Source organism: Pteropus medius, unplaced genomic scaffold (assembly GCF_902729225.1).
Source record: "Pteropus medius unplaced genomic scaffold, Ma_sr-lr_union100, whole genome shotgun sequence".
Classification (NCBI taxonomy): domain Eukaryota; kingdom Metazoa; phylum Chordata; class Mammalia; order Chiroptera; family Pteropodidae; genus Pteropus; species Pteropus medius.
In genome coordinates this window covers 7,891,158-7,915,694 of record NW_024342474.1, presented here as the reverse complement: position 1 = coordinate 7,915,694, position 24,537 = coordinate 7,891,158, and the positions used below count along the sequence as shown (strand labels likewise).

The 24,537-nt window shown below is 36.3% G+C and overlaps 1 protein-coding gene across 10 annotated transcripts in view; it reads left to right on the top strand.

Moving 5' to 3' along the window:
* Nucleotides 1-24,537, top strand: part of GRIP1 (glutamate receptor interacting protein 1) — a 587,313-nt gene that overhangs the window by 387,964 nt on the left and 174,812 nt on the right. Inside the window, exon 1 of one of the 10 annotated variants that reach the window (XM_039865942.1) lies at nucleotides 24,468-24,479. The exons of the other annotated variants lie outside the window; for them this stretch is intronic. The gene's annotated coding sequence lies outside the window, so the exon portion shown is untranslated. Of the gene's footprint in view, nucleotides 1-24,467; nucleotides 24,480-24,537 lie in introns of those variants that run through there. 10 annotated transcript variants of the gene reach the window in all.

The following is a 24,537-nucleotide window of genomic DNA, read 5'->3' as shown; positions in this document are numbered from 1 at the left end:
AATACTGCTGGTTTTCTTGACAAGGATTTTCATTCTTTTATCGAGGTTCGGTAGTAGAGTTTTTCCATATCATTTTTTTTTTCTTGATTCTACAGAGAAGAGACTGTATAGCTGGCCCTTGTTAATGACTTGGAATGTGATACAGGCACTTGCTCTTTTTGGCATTCTGTTGAGTTATTAACTCCACCATCGCTGTTATTCCTGACACTTCTTTATAAAGGGATAAAGAGATTTTACTTTTCTATGATTCTAAAAGCAATACATACTCGTGGCAAGAAAAGTTCAGAAAACACGTGGGAAGAAAACAAAAACCAACCATAATCTCAACATCAGAAAAAATGACTGTTAATAGTTCTATATAAATTTCCTCTTTTTTTACGTAAATATATATAATAGAGTTCTAATACCCACAGTTTCATAACCTCGTTTATTCACTTACCAATATATTGTGAGTATCTTTTCATGCCAATAATTCTGCATCTTTATATTAAATAGCTCTATAGTATTGTCTTTGTCAAAACAGTGTGACTATCACTGATAGCTTTACTATTCAAAATATTGAAATTGCCACCATTTGTATGTTCATGTTTGGGTAGTTGGACAGTTATTTCTTTAGGATAAATTCCTAGGAATGGCGTTTCTAGGTCAAACAGCATGCACATTTTCAATAGTTTGATTTATATTATCTTCCAGGAAGGTTATACTGATTTTATACATTGTCACCAATGGAGTAGAAAGATCTTCTATTTCCCTATAATCTCACTGCCCATGTATATTATAAAATTTTTCATCCTTGTCAATCTTCTGGGTAAAAATTGGTGTCTTATGTTTATTGAACATTTACTTTTCTTCTTTTGTGGTTGCCTAGTAATAGTTATTACCTGTTTATTTTGTACATTTGTCCACTTTAGAATTAATTTTATTATTAGGTATGGTGAAAGCCTAATTATTTTTTAAAACAATTCCACTTGCCATCTTTATCATAACCTAAATTCCCATATATACTTAAGCTTATTTCTTGACTTTTTGTTCTACTCACCCATTTGCACAGACTGTGCATATTATAGCTTGATTTTAATTACAGTAATTTTAAAATGGATTTAATGTCTTGGCTAGGCCAGAGGGTGGAAGACCTAGAAGGAGTCTATTCTCATTCATTCTTCCAAATGGACTTTAAAAAGCATTCTTGACAATTTCTAAATTCTGGTCTTCGGATTACTTGGACTAGATTTTTTGATTGTTCACTTGGGTCCTCCTGCCTGATCCTCTCCAGCCTGTTCTCCACCCTGCAGCTAATGGGATCTTCCTAAAGCTCAAATCTGCTTGTCATTTGTGTGTTGCAAGTGCAGCAGTGGCCCCCCACTTGCCTGGAAATAAGGTTTGAACCACTTAATATGGTCTCAAGGCCGTTGATGATCTGGCTCCTACTACTTAGTAATCTAGCTTCAGTTTCTCATCTCCACTGCCACTCCCCACCACCCCCACACACACACCCTTGCTCTTCGTTCCAGTCCTGAGCTGCCCCTAGCTGATGCAATGCACATGTTGCCTGTCTGCTTTTCACATGCTGTTCCTTATAACTCCTCTCTCTTCCCCATCCTCCCCTTCTTCTGGTAAACTCTTATTTCTAGCCTCAATTTAGATGTCACTTTACTCCTTCTCCCTGCCAAGACCAGTTTAGTTGATCTTATTGTGTCTTCTCTTAGCTCTGTAATGTCCCCTAGGATGGCATTTAACACTGCATTGTAAGAACCTGTTCACTGGCTTATCTCTCCTACTATATTGATAAGGCCATCTAAGCTCTATGTCCTGTTTACCATTGTATTTCCCCTTGTAACTTGGCACTGGGGGTGTACAGTCAATTTTTTCTTGAAGAACAAAGCAGTGAATGAAACATTACTGCTATGGCCATATTGCGTATATCTACAACACTGTTGTCTTTTTTTTTCTCATTCTAGGCTACCCTTTCTATTGACAGTATGGCTGTTAGAGACACTATTGCCCTCCCTTGCAACTTTTTCATTGACAATATAATTTATGATTTACTTACTCAGACTAAAGAGTGGTAATATTTATTTCTCCTTCTCATCAGATAAACATGCACGTGATCTGCACAATACCAGGGGCTGAGAACACTGAGAACCTTTTGTGTCTAAAGTGAGGGACAGGGAAGACCCATAATTTTAACACCCCGGGAATTCTCTCAGATCTTTCCAAAATTCTCAGCTGATGATATACTTGGGTCGACTTCACAGAGATCCACACCCACCACTATCTCAGTCAATCGGACTCACATAGGTTCATCCTGTGAAACTTACCTCAGATGCTACACATGTGAGACTCACCTCAGAGCCCTCACTCTCTGTTGCTCCTGAGCCGCAGTAGCACCTGTGCAGATCTTTCTGTTTGGCTGCAAATCTGTGTTTCTGTGAGTTCTGCGAGGCAGCAACACTGTATCAGTTGTTACTATTTCCACAGAGCCTGGAATAGGTAAAGGAACTGAACCAAACTGACAAATGACCCTAAAGGATTACTACCTTGATGTGTCAGGTAAAGTTGTATTTGTCTAGAATGAGGACAAAATGTGCCTATATCTACTAGATGTACTTATACTTAGCTCACTCTAGCATATTTTAGGTACTGCACAGAAATCTGGGGGATTGACATTTTTTTGCATTGGATTTTCATTGTCTAATTTACTGTAATGTTCTTCTGTTCTTGTTGTATAAGGAACTTTTTTCCCCCAATGGGATTTACAGACTATTTCCAGGTAATATTTTGTCTGTTTTTGCCTTGAAAGTCAAGTGATTTTTCTCGGCGTGAAAATGTGTTTTGGGAGAACCACAGAGACAATTCTCTTGAAAGATTATAGCAAACTCTGCGTGGCTTTTACTTGAAACATTAATCCCTTGAATAGTCCTCTTAGTTTTTATGCTCATATGTGGAGAAAATGATCCAACAATACTATAACAGCCTATTTTGTGGATGAGAGTGTTGTTCTTCTTTCACAAAAATGAAAAATCATAACTGTTGATTTGAAGGTGTACTGATCTGGAAATCAAATGAGAATTTTAATGGACATGAGAAAGGAAATGTTCTTATAACACTCCCCAAAGCAACTTTGAGAGACTCTGTCTGAGTTTCCTGTCCTTCCCTGGATGTCTCTGGGGCATTTTGCCATATAATCTACTTATAGTTTTGAGGTGGATAAATAATGTGTTTTAAAGTCGTCTTGTTACTCTAAAGATGGAAAATTCATTTTTCAATCGACACCTGTCTGATGTTGAATAGACAAATTACATGCATTTATTTAGTGCCAAATACGTGCTAAGTAATATGCTTAGAATTAGGGGTAGAGGGTCAAGCATGATCTCTGTTTTGAATAACCATGATCCCTACCCTCAAGGACCTCATAGTTTATTGGTAATTTAAATAAGAATGACACCAACAATTATACTACAATGTGGTTAGTGCTAAGATGGAAGTATGCATGAGGTCTGGGAGCAAGACAACATGTACCAAAAGCAGGCTGGAGGACTAGAGAAGGCTCCCAGAGGAAATGACCCTTCAACTGAATTTTACAGGCCAAGTAGAAAATATCAGGCCTAACAGAGAAGGAGGGAGAGAATTTTAGAGAGAGGCATGGGTATGTGGAGAGGAATATCATATATTCAAGAGGTTACTGGTAGTTCAGGATTGAAAGAAAGGGGAATGATGTTTAATTCTATCTCATCAGAGTTCGTCTCAACTTTGTTTTACTACTACAACTGTGCTTATGCTAAATTCTTCCTGTTCCTCTTCTATGTCATGAGAAAACAGAATTTGCTCCTTTCACGTGTGGCAATTTTTAATACAAAATGGCAATGAAGATATTTGATGCGGATATTCTCTACAACTTTTATCTCTGAAATTTTATACTTCCATACTAGAAAATACAAAAATTAAATATTTTGATCACAGTTCAAGTGGACATTTTATATTGAATATTTATCAGTCTTTTCTATGGTTCTTTTTAACTCTTAGAACAATGACTTAATCTCTTTACTGTCTGTCAACCTAAAAGGGTCATTTTTCACTTGCTACCCAGTCCCTTATGAACCCACTTCAGTTTGATCTCTATGCCGACCACTGTAATTGGTCCCTTGATGCTGATGTCCTGACCCACCAATCTACCCTATACATCGTGCTGTTTTATGCTGTGGGATTTTATTCCATTTCCTCTTGCCTGAAATTTCTTCACCCTCCCCAGCACATACATCTTTTTCATATATTTAACTCTGTCCACCCTTTGAAACCCAGCTCGAGATCAGTTTCTTCCAGAAGGCCTTCCTAATCCTTTTCTGCCTAGATGTCTTGCCTCTGTGCTCCTGCCCCCTCCCCCAACCCCACCTGTGGCACCTAAGTATACTAATGATAGTATATACTGGTAATACTAATAGTAATAACATTTATTAGTATATATATGATGTATACATATATGTATGTATATTTGCTACTAATAGTAATGCCTAATATTTATAAAGTTTCTGTTACATACTGGGAACTATTAAATGCTTTGTATGGATTATATCATTTAATCCTCACTGCCACACTATGAGATATTATCCTCATTTTACAGAGAAATTAAGACACAGAGAGGTTATGTAAAATGCCTAAGGGCACAGAGCTCTAGGTATTGCCTCTGTGCCTGACACTGCAATGCTCCCACTCCAGACCAGCATTATACCACATACATGTTGTAGGATATATAGCTAAGAACTGAAGGGAAAAAAAATTTTAAGAAATTCTAAATACATTTTGGACACGATGGTCTGAGTTTTAAAGAAAAACCTAAATTGACAGACTCGGTTCCATATTTTAATTTCCTTGGTTCATCTTAGTCAGAACTAATTAATGAGCAGGAATGTAACTGAACGGGTTGGTAAACCCTTAAATTGGAGGGAGAAGAAAAAGAACCTGGCTGCTTAGCTCTTGACTTGTTAATTATTTTTGCTGTCATTTACAAAAAAAACCCCTATTTTTTAACACAGTCATAAAGAAACAGTATAGTGACCAAAGTACTAGACTTTGAGAACTAGGCTTGAATTCCAACACCCTCACTTACACACACTGTAACACTGGGCAGGATATTTAATCTCTCTCTTGCTCTCTTTTTTCATATATAGAATGGAAAAGTAATACCTATCAAGGATGATATATTGAGGATTAAAACAATACATGTGAATGCATCTAAAACAGTTATGTGTCACATTGTCAGTGCCCAGAATAATTTGTTTACCTTGGAGGAATAAAACATAAAATATGGCATTTCTTAGTAGTTTCAGTATTCTTTTTTTAACTCTTTGCTTTCACTCTAACATTTCACCATCACTCCCACCTCCAGCCATATAAAATATACAACTACATTCTCATGCCAAGAAAGAAAAGTTGCTCTTGATGATTGTGTGTGTATGGATCTCAGATTTAACATATATGATGTGGAGTTTTAATTGACGGTATACAAAAGATTTTTAACTGTTCTTAGTGCATTTTTTAGCCAGCATGGATGTTGCAACACTCCTGGTAAAATTGTGATGTATGTAGCCAACTCTTTTAAGCAGTTCAAGGAATTTACTATATCAGAATTTTGCTTGCTTAGTTATCTGCCCTAGTTATGCCCTGCAACTTGAAGTTTTATACTCTGTTTATTTAAGCTTTGAGTATTGCAGATCGTCATTAATTTCATTTATTTGTTAATAAATATTCTACAAATGTAAACTAAGAATATGTAGAATGGATGTATATGCATGTATGTGTGTGTGTGTGTGTGTGTGTGTGTGAAATAATAACAATAAGACATCCAAATGCATACCACCCAGTTTAAACTATAGAATATTGATGACAATATGAAGCACCTATACTCCCCTCAAGGATATTGTTCTTTATCTCCCCAGATGTCATGCCATCCTGTGTTTTTTATTATTTGCCTATTTTTCTTTATAGTTTCTATCCTCCTCTCAGTGTATATTTTGATGTTTCCAGATTTTGCTAATACAGAAGCTGTCCCAGTTAACTTCCCTGTAGTAATCTCATGTTACACACATGCTAGAGTTTCTCAATAGTGTATACCACGCTATGGAGTTGCTTGGTTGAGTGTATACAGCTTCAAATTTGCTAGACCACTCCAGACTGTCCCCATGTACGGTCCTACCCATAGCATTGAGTCTCATTGCTCCACTATCAATTGTCTTAGTCTGCTTGGGCTGCCACAACAAAATACTATAGACTTGCTGGCTTAAACAACAGAAATTTGTTTTCTCACTGTTCTGGAGACTGGAAAGTCCAAGGTCAAGTTTCCAGCAGGGTTCAGTTTCTGGTGGCCACCTTCTCACTGTGTTCTCAAAGGTGAAGCGAACAAGCTCTGGTGTCTCTTCCTCTTTTATAAGGATACCAGTTCTGTGGGGCCAGGGCTCCACCCTTATGACCTCATTTAACTTTAATTACCTCCTTAGAGGCGCTATGACCAATACAGTTACATGTGAGGGAGTATTAGGTCTTCAGCATATGAATTGGGAGGTGAGGACACATTCAGTCCATAGTAATCATAAATACTTTTATCAGTCTAGTGAATATAAATTAATATCTCATTGTGGTTTTTTCTTTATTGTGGTAAAACATGTATAACATAAAATTCACCATTTTAACCATTTTTAAGTATACAGTTCAGTGGCATCAAGTACATTCATATTGTGCAACCATCACCACCATCCATTTCTGGCAGTTTTTTTTGTCTTCTCAAACTGAAACTTCATAACTCTTAAACAATAATTCCTCACCCACCCCTCCTGCCAGCCCCTGGCAACCACCGTTTTACCTTCTGCCTGTATGAATTTGACAACTCTGTGTACTCATCTAAGTAAAATCATACAGTATTTGTCCTTTTGTGTATGGCTTATTTCATTTAGCAGAATGTCTTCAAGTTTCAAACATGTAGTATGTATCAGAATTTCCTTTCTTTTAGAGGCTGAGTAATTTCCATTGTAAGTATTCCATTTTAAACAAAACACATTTTGTTTATCTGTTCATCTGTCAATGACCACTTGGGTTGCTGCCACTTTTTGGCTGCTGTGAATAGTGCTTCTATGAACATTGGTATACAAATAAGTATAAAAAGTTGGTGTACTGTTTGAGTGACTGCTTTCAATTCTTTCGAGTATATATTATTGTGGTTTTTAATTTTTATTTCTCTGATTACTAAAGAGATTGACTATTGATCTTATTTTTGTTGGTCATTATAGGCCATTATTAGCCATTAGCGTTTATTCTTCTTTAAAATATATGTTCCTATTTTTTACCTTTTTTTTCCAATGGGTAACATGTTTTTATTTTTAGGAGTTATTTATGTATTCTGGATTTGTTACATATATGTGTGACAATTTTCTTCTCTTGATTCGTGCCTTGTGTTTACGATCAGAAGCCTTGATTTTAATGTAACAGAATTTATTTTTTTATGACTTACCTTGTTTAAAAAGTCTTCTACCTTGAGTACTTTATGATTTTACATTTTAAAAATCCTTATTAAAGCAAACATGGATATTTTAAGGAATAAAATATAGGCTATAGGAGAATATTTAAGGTTAAATTTGAAACTTTATTTACTGAGTATTTATTGAGTCCTGCTGTGTTCCAGGCACTATTAAAGGCTACAAATTCTTTGCCCTCACGGAATTTATATTCTTTGAGGAGAAAGACAATAAATAAATGAATATATAACATGATGCCAGGTTGTCATAAGTGCTATGAAGAAAAACCAAAAGAATTCCTGTCATCAAGGCCAGAGAACCCTCTCGCCCACATGAGCTATGTGAAAAGCACAAGAAGAGTAAAAACATTTAGAGCAAAGCATGACTGAAAGGTACCATGGCAGTCTATAGACAGAGCTTCTAGTCCCAGCTCTATCACTATTTCTGTATATTGGGTTAAACTCATCAGTCAATTAAATGTGTGGATTGAATGACTCCTTTTACCTTGAAAAATTTTCTAGGATTCTGAGACTCTAAAAGGTTTTTGCTTTATTAAATTCCTTGGGATAAACTGTTTAGAAGGTAATAATATGTAAGTTTGAATTTTACTAAAGCTAAAAAAATGTAGTTCCTTTCCAATCCTGATTCTTAACTTTATATCCTGGAAGAGTAATTTTTTATCATTTTCAATAAAACCAACATTAGATTCCAGCTGAAGCACTGTAAATGGAGAGCCGTTTGCAAAGGGATTTCCCTATAATTAAGATGACTCTGCAGAGAAAGCTATAAAAGCAAGTCTTCCATGATTGGCTGCAAAAAGTAAAGCACTAAAATTGCTAAGTAATACTGTAGATTTCAAAATTTATATGTATCTTTAGAACTAGTCTCATAAAAAGAATGATTATTTAACATTTTAAATTCCTGAAAATGGTTTTCATAGCTGAAAAAAATGTAACACATACAGCTATACTTTTTTATCTATGGACATTAAAATGTAAATTTCACCTTGGAGCATGTGGAAAATCTTTTCATGTAATGAATGCCAAATTAAGCGTGACAGGTTATTTTGATTAAACACTATTTATTACTGGGAGAGGAAGAAGAGAAGCCTTTGTCGCCTAATGAAATATAACACGACGTAAAAGGAAAATGCAAAGACACCATTTTTTAAGTAAAACATAAACCATCTCTTTCATATCTCTGAAAAACTGAATGAAAGCATATGAATCTCAGCCTTCCCATCTATCTGAGGGTAACCCTGGACTCTGACTCTCTTGAACTTGAAGGTCCAGAGTTATTTCAAGATAATACTTTCAAGAGTGCTTAAAGTATATTATTTGACTGCCGCTGTCAACTTCAGTTTAAGACTTTGCCAATAGGTGGATGAAGCCAGAGATTGCTTAGTCCATGGCCAGATGTCACATAGCAGAGTGGGTGAAAGCACAGACTTTGGAACACAACTTGTTCAAATTCTAGTTCTATCCCTCATAACTAAGAAAATTCAGGCAAGTCGTTGAACCTTGGGTAATTTCTACCCTTTATTAAAATGGAGATAGGGGCAACTTAAGCCACGTCTTTACTGATTAAAAGAAAAAGCTGTAGCCTTCTTTAGATATTCAAAATTTATTAAATACCTATTTCCTCCTTTCTCCACCCCTTCTTTTTGATTATTTGAAGATGAGATGCAATTTTTATTTATGAAGAGTTATCTTAAAAATTACAGACATGTTCATTTCTGCTATAGAGACTGATAGAGTCCTTATTCTGCCCCGTACTAGCCTTTGAGCATGTCACTTAACCTCTCTGAGCCTCACTTTTTCTTATTTAAAAAATTAAAACAATACCAGTTCATAAGGATTAAAGGTCTCCCATGGACTTTGAGTATTACATGAATATGTAATGGATCAGAACATTTGATAGATATGCACATTTATCTTAAGCAATGGTTTTAAACCTTGGCTTCAAGTATGGTTTTTTTGGATTCTAGAAATAACTTGTATTTGTATATTTGCCTTTTTCTGGAGAGAAAATCCTTACCTTCAAAACATTCTTGAAGGAGTTTATGACTCAAAAAAAGGTTAAGAACCATTTCTTCAATGCGATACCAATAACTTCTTTAAAAGCAAGACTTGATTATAACCTGACCAGATATGTTACTTATAAGTCCATAAGGAAAATGTTCATCACAATAGGATTTGGTTCTCACTATAAGCATAGTAAAATGGTCACAAAAGCAAATACTGACACCATCCAGGGAGGAGAGGAAATCTTAGCTAATGGTCTTCAAGGGAGCCAAGCCCAACACCTAGATCACTCCAACGCAGGACAGAGAGTAGTAGTTGTTGAGTTGTTCTTGCCACAGAGTGTTCCTATCACAATGATACTACTGTCCCTGTAGAAATGGCTCCTTTTGTTTTTATTCCCTACTCACCCAATGACCTTTTGATGATATTTTGTCTCTCATGTAGTTCTCCTTACAGGGAGTATTCTTGTACTTGGCACAACAAATTTCTCATTAAATATCATTTTCAATATACATCGGCCTCCTGAGGCTGGTAATACATTTCTTACCTCTGAGAAATGGACCACTCTGGTCAGGCTAACAGTTTCAAGGCCAAAGCAAAGGACTTGAAAAAGAATCACCGATGAGTTGAATGCCACCTTAGACGTGCTCGAAGGGACAGGAGGTTGAGACACTTTCAGTATACTCATTGCTCCATCATAGTACTTCCTATGTCACTTCCCCGTTAAACTTCTGCAGGAAGGAATATCTGCCTCATAAGGTAGAATTAAATAGAATGATATATGGAAACTACTTAGCCAGCTCATGGCACATACTCAATGTTAATACATGTTCGTTCCATTGTTGCTCTAGTTTTATCACTTTAAAACATTCATCTTGTGACAGTCTTCTGCTTAGATAGAAATTTCTGTATCAACTGGCTCACATGGTGGGGCTACCGTGCTACAATTTGTCACTAGTCTCTGTAATAATGACAAGAATTGTACCATTTGTCCTGTTCCCTTTGTTATATAGAAAGTCAGATGGCCACAGTGAGTGGCATTGTATTAAGAGACAGAAATATCTTGCCACTTCCTAACACTTACTAAATGGATTAAAACAGCAAAAACAGTGATACACTATAGATGTCTTTAATGTTGCTGTTATAGTAATAAAAAAGGTTGGGTATAGATAGTGTTCATTTTTTTTGTTAATAAGTTTTCGTGTTCAATTTGAATAGCACCTTTAATATCCCTTTGATCTGAGCAATAAGCAAAGTCAATGAACAAATACTTATTAAACACCTTTAATGTGCAAGTTACTGTTTAAGGAATAAAAATGACTAAAAAGTAGTCTCAGCTCCAGTGATTTTCCAGCCAAGCCCATGCCCAAGGAAGTACTAGTTTTCCCAATTACCTTACTTTCATTAAAGTGACAAGAAATTTTACTTTCCACAACTGCTATTCCCAGTTATTCCAATAAATTCAGCCAACATATATGGAAACTCGGTTTGGCAGAAATGTTTTTTGGCCCTTTTTTCTAGGTAAAGCATTCCCAATAAAATCCTAAGAATTGACATTTATCCTTCAATAGACTTTCATCTATTGAAGAACATCTTACACTGCGCTAAGAGTGCAATGAAATGCAGAAGCAGATATTGCTCTGTGATTCATGAGTGTGACCGGACCATTCTAAAAGTCTCTGCTCCCTGCGCTCGTGGACTTTGCAGTCTCATACTGCTAGAAAAATTAAGTCTTGAATATATGGCCTTAAAAGACCCAGGAAGTTATCCTCTCTTTTAAGATGCTTTCAGCTAACTTCTCTAAGCCTTAAATTTTTCTCACCTATCAAATGAAATCCATTCTTTCACTCAAAAATTTTTTTTTTTGCACAAATTGAGCCCTAAAGTCTGCATTTTTCTGCCCCACAAGAGTTTAAGCAACTTGAGGGCAGAGAACAGAGGAACAATGTCCAGGGAGACTCTGAGTTGGAATTTGGGACAAGGATTCAGAATTTTTACATCTCTGATATTAAGTATCTAGCAAAAAGGGCCTTGCATATTGTAGTTACCAACTACAAACACACACACACACACACACACACACACACACACACACACACACACACACACACACAAAGTTAACCTGTATTTATAGTGAGAGCCAATGGCTTAGGATTTTGAGGGGATTGAGGGGAAGCAAGCCTTTTTAAAGTCAAAATTAAGCTTGTAACATTTGAAGCAAGAAACTGGAGGCATTTTTTTCATACAAAATTTGAACAGGGAAATATAAAAAGATGAATGCTTTAGCATGCTTTCAAATGGAGGCTGTGGGAATATTTAAATAATTCACTGCCTCCTAGAGAAGGTAAACGTCTCTGGATGTGAAAAGGTCCAGTGTGCATTTGTAGCATGCTTTTAAGGATGGTCTCTTCTATAAATTCATTGCTTTTTATTTTTATAAAAGTGTATTTTAGTACATTGTTTTAGATTCAGTTTAATAATTAACCATGTCCTTTGCCCAGTGTTTTTACATTGCAGCTCTTCCAGAAATTGATTTCTATATAAAAATCACATTTGAAATTCACTTGAGTTAAAGCTTTAAAACAAATATTATGACTCAAGATTATTTATAATTACAGGCTTTAGAACTACTGGTCACTGAAGGCACAGCTCCGTAGAATCTAAGCTTATTGTTATTAGGTAGCAGATATCAAGTCTAGGAGCTTCTATTATCATTTACTTCAGGGATATTTTGATGATGCCCCTCTGATAACTCTGTGACATCCTGTTCATCGCACGTTAGGCTTTGTGCGTTAGGCTTTGTGTTAGGTCGTTGAGACTTGGAGTGCTTCAAATTATGAGGTATTACTGCAGCCAGAGCTGGGCATTTATAGGTCTTGTCAGCCTTTCCAGAAATTCCTAATTTTTAAAACTAATATTTTCATGTGGAACGAAGCCTCCTCAATTAAACCAAAATACAACCATACAACCAACAACTTTTTTTCTAGAAAATGATAAATGAGGACATAGAGGTAAATTTTGCCTGCTAATCCATGTGCTTGCAATAAAGGAGAAATGACTCGAATACCGTTCTTTGTTTCAAAGAATAGATTTAACATTTCTTTAAAGACAGCGTTTAACAAATAATCGTTGAGCTCCTACTTTTTGTGAGTCTTTGGGAATATAGTGGTGCAATATAGACTTAATCCTTGCCTTTTTGGAAATTAAAGTTTAGTGGGGGAAAAAACATTAATCAAATAATGACAAAAATCTATCAGTAGTTCTAAGCTGATGACTTATATGAGTTTCTCCGTCTCAGCATTACTGACGTTTTGAGCCGGATGATTCTTTGTTGTGGGGAGCTATCCCATGCGTTGTAAGATGTTCAGCAGCGTCCCTGTTCTTTACCCACTAGATGCCAACAGCAAACCCCCTCCCAGTCATGACAGCAAAAACATCTGGTGTTGTCACATATCTTCAAGAAGTCGGAGTAAAATCACCTCTAGTGGAGAAGCACTGATTTGTATTACGGAGAAATACGAGGCATTTTGAAAACATGCAACAGGGAAACTGGACCTAAATTGGCACGACTTTCTGATAAGTGACATCGTAATATTTATGTTAATCTCTGATGGGAAGTTAACTACACTAGAGGGCTGGAGGAGATAGAAAAGGACATGGAGAGAAGGTGGAGAAGATGAGGAAAATAACAAGTTATTTTAGGTTTATTTCTAAAGTCCAGTTTTCTCTACATGTTAGTAATCCTGGTGAATTCCTCAAGGGTAGGACCAGTTCTGCTCCTGTCTGAACCCCCTGCATTCGCTGTGGGGCTGAGTACATAGAAGCACTCAAAGAATTTTCCTTAAAGGTCTAATATATATTCAATATAACAGATACAATGCTAAGCATTAGAGGATATAAATGTGACCAAGCCATGCTCTTTGGTGTCTGTGAGCTCTCAACCTATTGAGAGTAAAGGAAGCAAGTAATCCTTTGCAGGAGAAGAGAGAAAGTCTTTCCTGAAAAGGTGATATTTGAAGACAAGTGAAGAATAGACAAGTGCCAGGTGGATGTGCGTTTCTCCAGCTGCTCCAGGCACGGTTGGTTGCTTCTTCCTCGATACTTCTATCATTGCTCTTAGAGCTTTGGTGCTCTTAGATCTAAACGCTCAAATGTTGGAATTAGTGCTTCTTAGATAGATGATAGATGATACATGATAGATAGATAGATAGATAGATAGATAGATAGATAGATAGATAGATAGAATATATGTATTTATATGGATATCTACATATATGTATCTATCTGTATCTATGTAGTCTGTATATGTGTGTGTATGCTCTCTCCAGCCCATCCCCCAGGCTCTCCCTCAGCCTACCTTCCTCCCTCCCATCCTCATTCCCAGATAGGCAATATTCTTCCCATAGAGCAGCTGTCCCCAACCTTTTTGACACCAGGGACCTATGAGAATCTAAGGCCTGATGATCTGAGGTGGAGCTGAGACAGTGATGCTAGCACTGGGGAGCAGCTGCAAATACAGATGAAGCTTCACTCGCTTGCCCGCCTCTCACCTCCTGCTGTGTGGTCCAGTTCCCAACAGGTCAGGGACCAGGACTGCTCCATGGCCCGGGGGTTAGGAACCCCTGCTGTAGAGGACTTACACCCTCTCAACTCTCCCTTTAGCAGTAGTTGTTCTTCCTCCCTATCAGTTCCAACCAGAAGCACCAAGTGGAATCATGCTGTGTCTAACAGACTCACTCAGGGATCTCGGGATCTCAACTTGCCCAGGAGAATGCAGTGCTCTGATTAGCCAGGACTAGGTCTCAGCCCCCCAAATCTACATGTAGAAATAGCTCCAGCCAAATAACATCAGCTCAGAACGAAGGAAAGATGTTTCTGCAGGTAAACCCAGGTGCTCCTGAAAGAAAAGGAGGAAAAAATGGCTGCTACCTGATTTGTCCCTCCCTGAATACCGTGTGAGCCCTGCTGTAGTCACTTTGACACTTGTAAGGCATGTGCTTGATGCATGGATGATAGTCAATAAATATTGTGGATATTTGTTGAATTATTGAGTGAATGAGCAAGTGAACTGATATTTTCATTTTGTTTTACAAATAGAGCTCTGACGATTGAAGGAGAAAAGTCAGGGAAGCCAGTTGGGAGTCTGGTAGTCTGAGATAGAGATTTGGTAGACTTGGTTGTTGCGCTGAATTACAGGTTTGCAATCTCCTTCCTAGTACAGAAACATAACATCCTGAGGTTAGACACTGATCTCTGCCACAAAGAAACCACCTGATGAAGAGCCGGTAGTAAATATAGTCTTCCTAAGGCAAGTGTAGAGCTTTATTGAGTGATAAGGAAAAACAACTAAGTATTCTTCATCAAAGGGGAGAGTGCAGCAGTCCTCATACTCTCTAGACAGATAATGGCTCTGCAGCCAGCGGCAGATTGAGCAAGGACTTGATCTATAAGCACCTGTGGTTAGAAAATGGGAAGGCACAGTGTGCAATGACATTTGCAGCTTAACGTTTATGCAGATGAATTACTTGGACCAGGAAGAGATGATCGTAGAGCATAAGAGCATGAATCCTAGAAAAATAGCATCCATGCCCGGTCCCTGGGTGTCCTATCTCAGTGCCCTTTCTTTTATCCACCTGCAGAGTCACCTCTGTAGGAAGAGGCGGGCCTCTCTCTCATCAGGACACTATGCTCATTTTCTTGTGATGCTGATTATACCTCTTTTTAATTGAGACAGTAAGGCCTCTTCACCTTCCCCAGCTTGCAGGAGAGGAGGACAGAATATGAAAAACTGGCAGAAAGAGACCAAGAGTACAAGGGCCACACAGATTTGTTAGGACAAACTGTAAGCAGATGTTTTCAGGATATGAGTGATCCAGCTACTCCTAGCTTCTGCTGGCTAATATGCAAAACAAGTAATATATCTTCTGTTTTCTCTATAGAAATACTATTTGTTTATATAAATATAAATTACACAATAAATATATACATATATGCGTGTATATATGTATACATATATAGTATTAGAATGCATACATACCTTAGTTATACGTAAATACATTAATTTGTAATTGAACTTTTGTTGGACTCTCAGCATTTGGTTTTTAAAATATTCTATTAATGTGCTTTTGAGACTGATGTACTTGCTCTTACCTCTGCCTAGAACCCTCCTCTTCAGAGGTGGTACTGGATCCTGGTCCTCATCTGGGTCTCAACCCACGTCACCTCCACAGAGAGGTATTTTCTATCTGATGGTGTCTCCGTCCTCCCATTCAGGAAGTCCCAGTATCTGAATTCTTAGTAGGCATGAAATAAATATTTGTTGAATCCTATAAGGGAGACACTTAAAATGTCTCTATGTACTCTTTATGCTATTTATATTTTTGGCAAATATCTAAATAATACTCGACTCCTTAAATTTGTTAGATTATCTTAAAATTAATCTTTTTGGGAAATTCCATTTAAAATTTATGGTTGCAAAATTTTTCCACCTCCATGACTCTTAACACTTAAAAAACTACTTGTATTAGCTCAAACCTCAAGGTTAAGTCCATCATTTTGAATTTCTTCATTTTATGGATATTGTCAGAGAGTAATTATATAAAAAATCACTAGTACCAGCTATGGTTGTCCTTGTATAATGGTATGAATGACTTTATTTCAATCTAAATTTGTAAATATTTTATTACTTTATTGAGTCCCTTTGAAAATTAATATAGTAATCTGTAACATGGTAAATACTCAGAAAAGAATGTTATAAAACCCCCTGGTCATCAGTTCATATGGAAAAGTATATATGTGAAAATCTGTTCATTTGCAAGTAGGATACGTGGGCCAAATCAGGGAGTCAGTTCATTTTGGGCAAAGCATAATGTAAGAAGCCATCCATAATGAAAAGCTTATAAAACATAAAAAGACATGATTTGAGCTATATTGTTTAACAAAAAAAATGAATCTAATATGTGTGCCTTAGAGAACAAGGCACCACCTGGTCATTTGAAGGCCTGTCTTCAACTGGCAGATTTCTAAGTATGGAGTCAGGACAGGTGTTAACATGTGTCCTCTCCTCCCTGAGACCTTTCTGCCTTATGTTTTAAACAAAGTATGACATTACAAGTTTACCACCTATACCAGACTTATTTTCTTGGAAAAGGAACAGAAATACATGATCTAAAAGTAAAATATAGTCTTGCCTTGGTTCTCATTTGCATTTGGCTTTTAAACATGGAAAAACCAATCATGGGTTTTCACTTTGAGCTATTTCTAAATGTTATGTTGGAAATTAGCTGTAAATGTTACATCCTCTGGAACAAGTTAAATTGGAAATGTTGTCCATGCTAAATGAAATATACCCACAAGCATTCTTAACTATGAACAAGAAACCTGAAAGAAAAATGCAATTTTCACATAACTTTTTAAGATTTACTGCATTATGTGAGAAATGTAACATAGAGAATACCAAATAACAACCACTGTCTTTCTTTGAGATATATTGAAAAGGGCAAGAGGTATGAAAATGAATGTATGTGCTATTAACCATCAGCCTAATGCTTGCTGCAGAAAATAATTATGATTCTTTACTGTATGTTCTTAGCATAAATGATTATTTTACATGCTTTAATTTTTTAATACATTCAGAGAGAATTAATAAATTATACTTATTATCTAGATGCAAGAGAAGTTTTGTAATTTATCCAATGGTACATTTCTACTATATCCATCCTGCTTTAAAATTTTACTTAACTTCTAATTTTTTCTCTCTTTAGAGGTATTAGCTCACAACTATAACTATTATACAATTTAGATTTAAAGTTGTAAATTATCTTGTTATGTATTTTTGTACTTTAGGGCAATGGGAAGTCACTCATGCATTGTTTGCTCTTTAGCCTATAACGTTATATTTGTTTGGGATTTATTTGGGGCCAAGGTGACTTGCAGAGTAACTCAAGAATGCTACTTGATGATGGTATCAGAGGTTATTTTAAGTGGAATCACTATAGTGATTTCTTGAATTTGACATCAAAAGCACAGGCATAAAAAAATAGATAAATTTGATTTCATAAAAATTAATAAGTTTTGTGCATCGAAGGACATTATCAAGTGACAAGGCAACCCACAGAATAAGAGAAAATATTTACCTATCATACATTTAATAAGAGATTAATATGTTCCAAAATATGCAAAGAGCTCTTACAACTCAACAACCACAAAATAAAACAACCCAATTAAAAAAAAATGAACAGAAGACTTAAATAGACATTTCTCCAAAGAAGATATGCAAATAGCCTATAAGCACAAGAAATGATACTCAACCTCCTTAGTCACTGGGGGAATGAAATTGTAACCACACTGAGATACCACTTTATGCCCATTAAGATGGCTATTGTTCAAAAACAAAACAAATTAAAAACAATGGAAAATAACAAGTATCAAATATTGGCAACGATATGGAGAAATTGGAACCCTCATGCATTACTAGTGGGGATATAAAATGGTGCAGTTACTGTGGAAAATAGTTTTTAGGGCTTCTCAGAAAGTTAAACATAGAATTGCCATGTGATCCAGCAATTCTACTCCTAGGTATATAACCAAAAGAATTGAAAGCAGGTACTTGGAAAGATACTTGTACACCAATGTTCATAGCAGCATGATTCACAGTAACCAAAAGGTGGACCCAACCCACATGTCCATCAGCAGATGAATGGGTAAACAAAATGTGACATACACATACAATGAAATATTCTTCAGCCATAAAAAGAGATGCAATTCTAACAATATGCTACAACATAGATGAACCTTGAAGACATTATGCTAAGTGAAGTAAGCCAGACACATAGGGACAAATATTGTATAATTTCACTTATCTGAGGTACCTAAAATAGGAAATTCACAGACAGGAAGTAGAATAGAGGTTACCAGGGTCTGAAGGTGGAGTGGAATGGGAAGGTATTTAATTGGTATAGAGTTTTAGTTTTACAAGATGAAAAGAGTTATGGATATGGAGAGTGGTGTTAGTTGTACATTATGAATGCATTTAATACCACTAAACTACAATTAAAAATGATAAGATGGTACATTTTATGTTATGTGTATTTTCATTTGATGAAAATGAAATATAAAATAAAATATAAAAATAAAACACAATACCAAGAAAAAGTAATGGAATTACTATACCTAGAAATTTATAAAATATTTTCCTGAAAGTAAGCTGAAACTTTTCTAAATACAGTGATCTCTTTAAAATTTTAATTACTCATTATCTGCTTGCCGCCTTTGTAATTTTGGGAGTATGTAAATTTGAGCCAATTAGAGGGATTTGGGGAGGAAGAGATGTTCTGAGTAATTAATCTAATGCTCCAGCTTCCAGACTTCAAAAGGACTTCTACAGTTCTACACCTAATTTGTGATGAGGAAGGAAGCCCCTTCTGCCACTCTTGCCACCTGAAGAGTCAAAGAAGCTTTTGGTGGGTGGTGGGGGGGTAGGTGGGGTGTAGATCAGGGGAAGACCAATAATTTTTTAAAAAGCACTGGTCTGCGGCTTCACGAAGGTCTTATTTTTGTTCTCACTCTCAAGCAAGGCACAGTATCCTCAGAGAGCTCTTACCTGGAGTATAAAATCAATCCCGCCGGCTCCTTAATTGTTTATTGTTCTTTGAATATCTCTAATTGTTAACATCTGTCTGATATTGAATTGTTAACATCTGTCCAGAAGGTGAGAGCGAAGCTTTCCCAGGTTTCCAGAGCTGCCTACTCAGGAATTTGAATCAAGAGAAAAATCAATTCCCTGCTCAACTGATGGCTCAAAATTATATTGGCCTTTTGGGTGCAGGGAATCGAGGATCTTGGATGGTGACAATGAATCATTGTGTCTTTGTAACTAACACTGAACCTATTTTTACGAGCTCCCTCAGTACAGCATTGGCACAGACCATCAAAATACCTTTAGTCACTGACTGGCTAGTTACTCTAGAGGGAAACGGAATGCCTCATTTTTTATAGACTACTAGGTATCATTACTGCACAAATTCTCAAGAATCTGTGGAGCAAAGAGCACAGAATCTGTGGAGTCATGAACTGGTTTTGAATCTCCACTCCACTACTTTCTACCCATGCAACCTTGAGCAAGTAGTTTAATGCCCCTGAACTTTGGTCTTTATATGTTATCTCTATTACACAGACGACAGTATCAGCTCATCGAATGAAAAACTGGAGGTAAAGCTGCACTGAAATTGTAAAGTGCTTTCTAAATAAGAGTTGTTTCTATTAGAGGCAGTAATTTCAACCCCCAGAATCAATTACTTTGACTCCCTCTTTAACAATCAAAACCATATAATCGTCAAGCAGTATTTTTTAAATCTCATTCTATTTTATCCTCTGTACATATAGAATTCTCTTCGAATGTTTGCTCTTTCACTGGAGGATAAAATTAAATAGGTACTATTTAGTCACCTGCTTTTTGTAACCATTTTGAGAAGATTGTTACTTCCTAATTACCTTTAAATCCTTTTTCTTTCTTTCGGTTTTCTTGTACAAGACAGATAAAAACAAAAATGTTTAATGTTTTGGCTATCTTATAGACTTCATTGATTTCCCCTTCAGTGTTCATGTATTGCTCTCCTTTCTTTTACCCGAAATGTGGCAAATGCCAGAAGCTTACTACTCTGTTCTTTTTGAAATGGACCTGGAGTACAAATACCATGGGCTGCTATTCTTGTGAAAGATGCCACCAGAAACGAAGCAAAAATTCCCTACTATGTCCTGCTGATTCAGGGAGACCAAGGAAAAGCACCCATAATAGTTCTCTCTACTTACGTCTACTTTTTCCTACTTGGCACTGAACCTATAGGCCTGTGATCTAGTTCCTAGCTCTCAATGTGTCATTTTAAAATCATGAATTGTGAACATTATGTGTCCATCTAAAAATACTTTATGTAAGTTTTTGGTTGCTTTTTAAAACAGAAATATAACTCATATTATAGGCCTGCTCACCCTATGGCTCCTGAAATATTTCTCTATTCACAGTGTTCGCTTTGAATTTAATGTGTACATTTTAGTTTATCTTATTTTGTCTTATACCTTGGTATTGATACCTTGTTGGGTTTTTTTTTTTTCATTTTCATTTATCCAGGCTAGACCTCAAATAACTGCAGCAACAACAAAAACAAATTTGGAGGAAGTGCCCTTTATATTTTTATCTGAGTATTTTAATACTCTTGGTTCAGATCTGCCCAAACGTCATTTTTTAGAGTAATAAGAGTTTTAACTTCCCAATATTAGAAACGTATTAAAAAATAAAATAAACAGACGCTTTACTTATCTTGCCAAAATGTGTGATAGCTACTGAACATCTCATTTTTTGTCTTTCACTATGGTTGATGGCACCACTGTGCTTTGTCTTTTTTCAGCCGTCTTTATCTAATAAGCTTTACTTCCTAATTGTTTTATGAGTATGACATTTAATCAATGCTAATTCTCAAGAAACTGAATTCACTACATGCATTAGTGAATCTTTGTAAGTGTTTCATTATGCACATGCATTCATGAAATGTCTTTCAATAGTTACCTTTTGATATTTATTAGACTCCCTTGGCAAAGAAAACTACCAGAGAAAATTTTAAGTGTATTCAGTAATATATATGCAATATGTTTTTGGAAAATCCAGAAATTATGATATCCTAATCAATCATGCTTTATTTTTTGGAATAGGTAGATTCTGATATAATCAGATGGTTCAAAATACAAAACATATAAAAAGGTATACAGTGAAAAGATTCACTCCTTCCATATTCCCCCTCCAGCCAGTTCTCGTATACAAAATGGAAATCACATTCATCTGTTTTTCAGAACTCCTCCAGATGTTCTTTATGCAAATATAAGCAAATATAGATTCATAGTCATAACTTTCCTTTTTAAAACAAAATATAGCATTCTATGCACACCCTTCTGTATGTTGCTTTTTTCACTGAAAAATACATCTTGGGGATTTTTCCATATTGGCATAAAAAGTGGTTCATCACTCTTTGTTAACAGCTGCATGATATTCTTTGGTACGGGTACACTCTAATTTATTTAAACAATCCTTCATTTGTGAACATGGGAGTTGTTTCCAGTCTTTATTTATAAATATTTGAGTTTTTGCCAGTATCTTGCTATTATGGAATTTCTATAAGGAATCTTCTTTTAAATCACAGTAGAAGAAATCTGGGTCAAAGGGTAAAGACATTCATAATGTTGATAAAGATTGCCAAATTTCCCTCTTTGAAGGTTATATTCCCACCTACAATGTCTGACAGTGCCTGTTTCCCCACAGCCTCACCAATATGTGTATTATCCAATTTCGTAGGATTTCGCTAATCTAAAAAGTGAAAAATGATCTCTCTTGTGACTTTAATTTTGCATTTTTATGAGTAAGTTTGAACATCTTTTTCTTAATTTCAAGAGCCATTTGTATTACCTTTTCTGTGAATTTTCATAATCACAAGCCCATTTTTCTACTAGGTTTTGGTTATGGTGTGTTAAAATGAAGTATATGTAAATATACCGGATTTGGGCAAATCTTAGAAACTGATCTCTAACCAAGACCAATCTTTTTGTGGCCTGTCAGACTCTTGGAGTATGCCCACTGTGACCAGAAAAATGGGATATCCAGGTCATCCTTGGCACTCCCACTTTTCTGAGACAATGATTCTAATTACTATTGAGAGAAATAAAAAGAGAATGTGATGAAGCATTCATATTGCTAAATTAATTCATGTGGTGATTCAAGTACCTTGATATCATTAGCTTCGATTAAACATCATTCATGTATAAACAATTAAGAACTAAAGCTTATGAGATGGATAATGTCTCTAAAAAAAGATGAGTAGGACGACCGACGCAATAATTTACAAACATCTCTTTTTTTCTTTGGCTATGTGGAGGAAAGAGCCAGACATAAGGTGATGGGGTCTCTTTGGATAAGAAAAGCTGAGTTATTTCCCAGCCCTACAGGAGAGCTGATTTTCTGATGTCAAAAGGGACTTCAGGCTATACATCTCTCCCCTCCCCACCCCACACACGTACTCCCACCTATTCCTTGTCAGATTGCTTCCTAACTCTTGAGGAAATGAAATGAAATCATTCCTTTCTTTTATGACTTACCTCCCAGGACCCAATAGACCTTTCAGAATACACATCTGCAACTCCAATAAGTCCTTTTGAGATTTCTTCTAGTAATCGGGTATTTTGCTTTAATTTCAGTTCGTGCTTGGAATGTGCATGTCCGGACCTGGCCATGGCCGGAGCAGATTGTCCTCACTGGGGATTCGGCCGCAGTAACTGTAAATCCCAAACAGCCATTCATATTTCCTCTGAGAATTAGAGAGGCAGTGGGTTGAGAAAGATGAGGAGAGTCACATCAGTTATTTTTACCAGTTTGGTGTATTGGTTTTCAAGTTCTAAGACCAGAAAGGTTCTATCCCTCCCTCACTTTTTGTACACTCGGTTTCAGCTGCCTTGTGAGGCTAATGTCTCACCTACCCTCTCCTCATACCACTTGCTTGCAGTTGGAGAAGGTAGAAAGCCAACCAAATCAGATATGCAAGGCTTGTCTTTGGTTCTAGGAGGGCCAGGTCTCACATTTGTAAAGGGCCTCAAACTTAGACTTTTACCAGTATTTGCATAAATGTGTCCCAGAAATCCTTGAACAGTGCTGCAAGGAGTAACTGCTCCTCTTAAGAGTTTTACAATGTGTGTCCTGACAGTAGATCACAGAACGTCTAGCATACAAAGAATAAACATTTTTTATAAATCCTATAACCATAACGCACTCTGCTGGGGGTTAATTGGTTAATTTGTTAAATGTAAGTATTTAAAATAGTCCATAATTTTGGTCACCCCATTTTAATATTTTTATTGAAAAAAATACCAATTATCTCAAAACTTTTAAGTAGCTTAGGCCTCGCTCAACTTCTAGGAACTCCCTAGGTACTCAAGAAGACTGCATTATGTACATCAGTATGTCTCTTAACTAAAGCCACCCAGATAATGAGATGCAGCTATGCAGGTTTTTGGAAGTGATGTTTATTGAGAGAAACTTCAAGTATCAGTTAAAATTTTCCCGGTCATATTTTTAAGAGACCTGTGTCATTCAGTGGTCCCTGAAAAGGCTTTCTAAATTCTAATGTAAGCATACTATTAATTAAAAAGTTGACATGTAATATGAACCCTGGCATATTCACTTAAGATGCAAAATCATATTTTTACTTGCTATGCATAGTGGGTGTGTACTTTGGTGCTGAATTTGGACTTCTTTCTGTAGCCAGTGAGTTCTACACAATTATCCATGTGTAATGTAAGGAGCAGCCAGCGATAATTGATGCTACAGTGGGGACTTAGCCAGGCCTGACTGCTTCTCTCTCACTTTGTAAACTGTTAGTGGCTCACTGTCCCTTTCTGAGCCTCGAGACACTGTAAAATAAGGAGATTGCACTATAATTTCTAAGGGCCTTCCCAGTCCTTGAACTCTATGACCAAGAGCATGATTTCATTATTTTAAATTATTATAAAGGGTTTTAGTTGTTATGTTTGACTTTATTATGTGGTATATATCTTTACATATATATATTGGTCAGGAATGCATTCAAAATATCCATTCAACAAATACATATTGAATACCGTCGATGGGGCTAAGACACATAGACAATATGTGCCAGGCCCCTGCTCTTAATGGAGTTCATATTCTAGTGAGAGAGACAAACACTAGGTAAGTAAATAAAGAGACATTTGAGGTAGTTTTAGGTATTGGAAAGAAAATAAAAATAAGTTAATGGATAGAGAGTGACTTGGGAAAAGAGAGCCAAAGTGGGAAAGGATTCTCAAGGATGAAGAGATGACATTTTAGCAAGATCAGAATAGTAAGAGGAGGTTGCTTGTGCAAAGACCTGCAGAATAATGTTCTGGGTAAGGAATAGCAGGAGTAAAAGCTCTAAGGTGAGCATGACCATAGCATGTCACGGAACAGGAGGAAGGCCAGT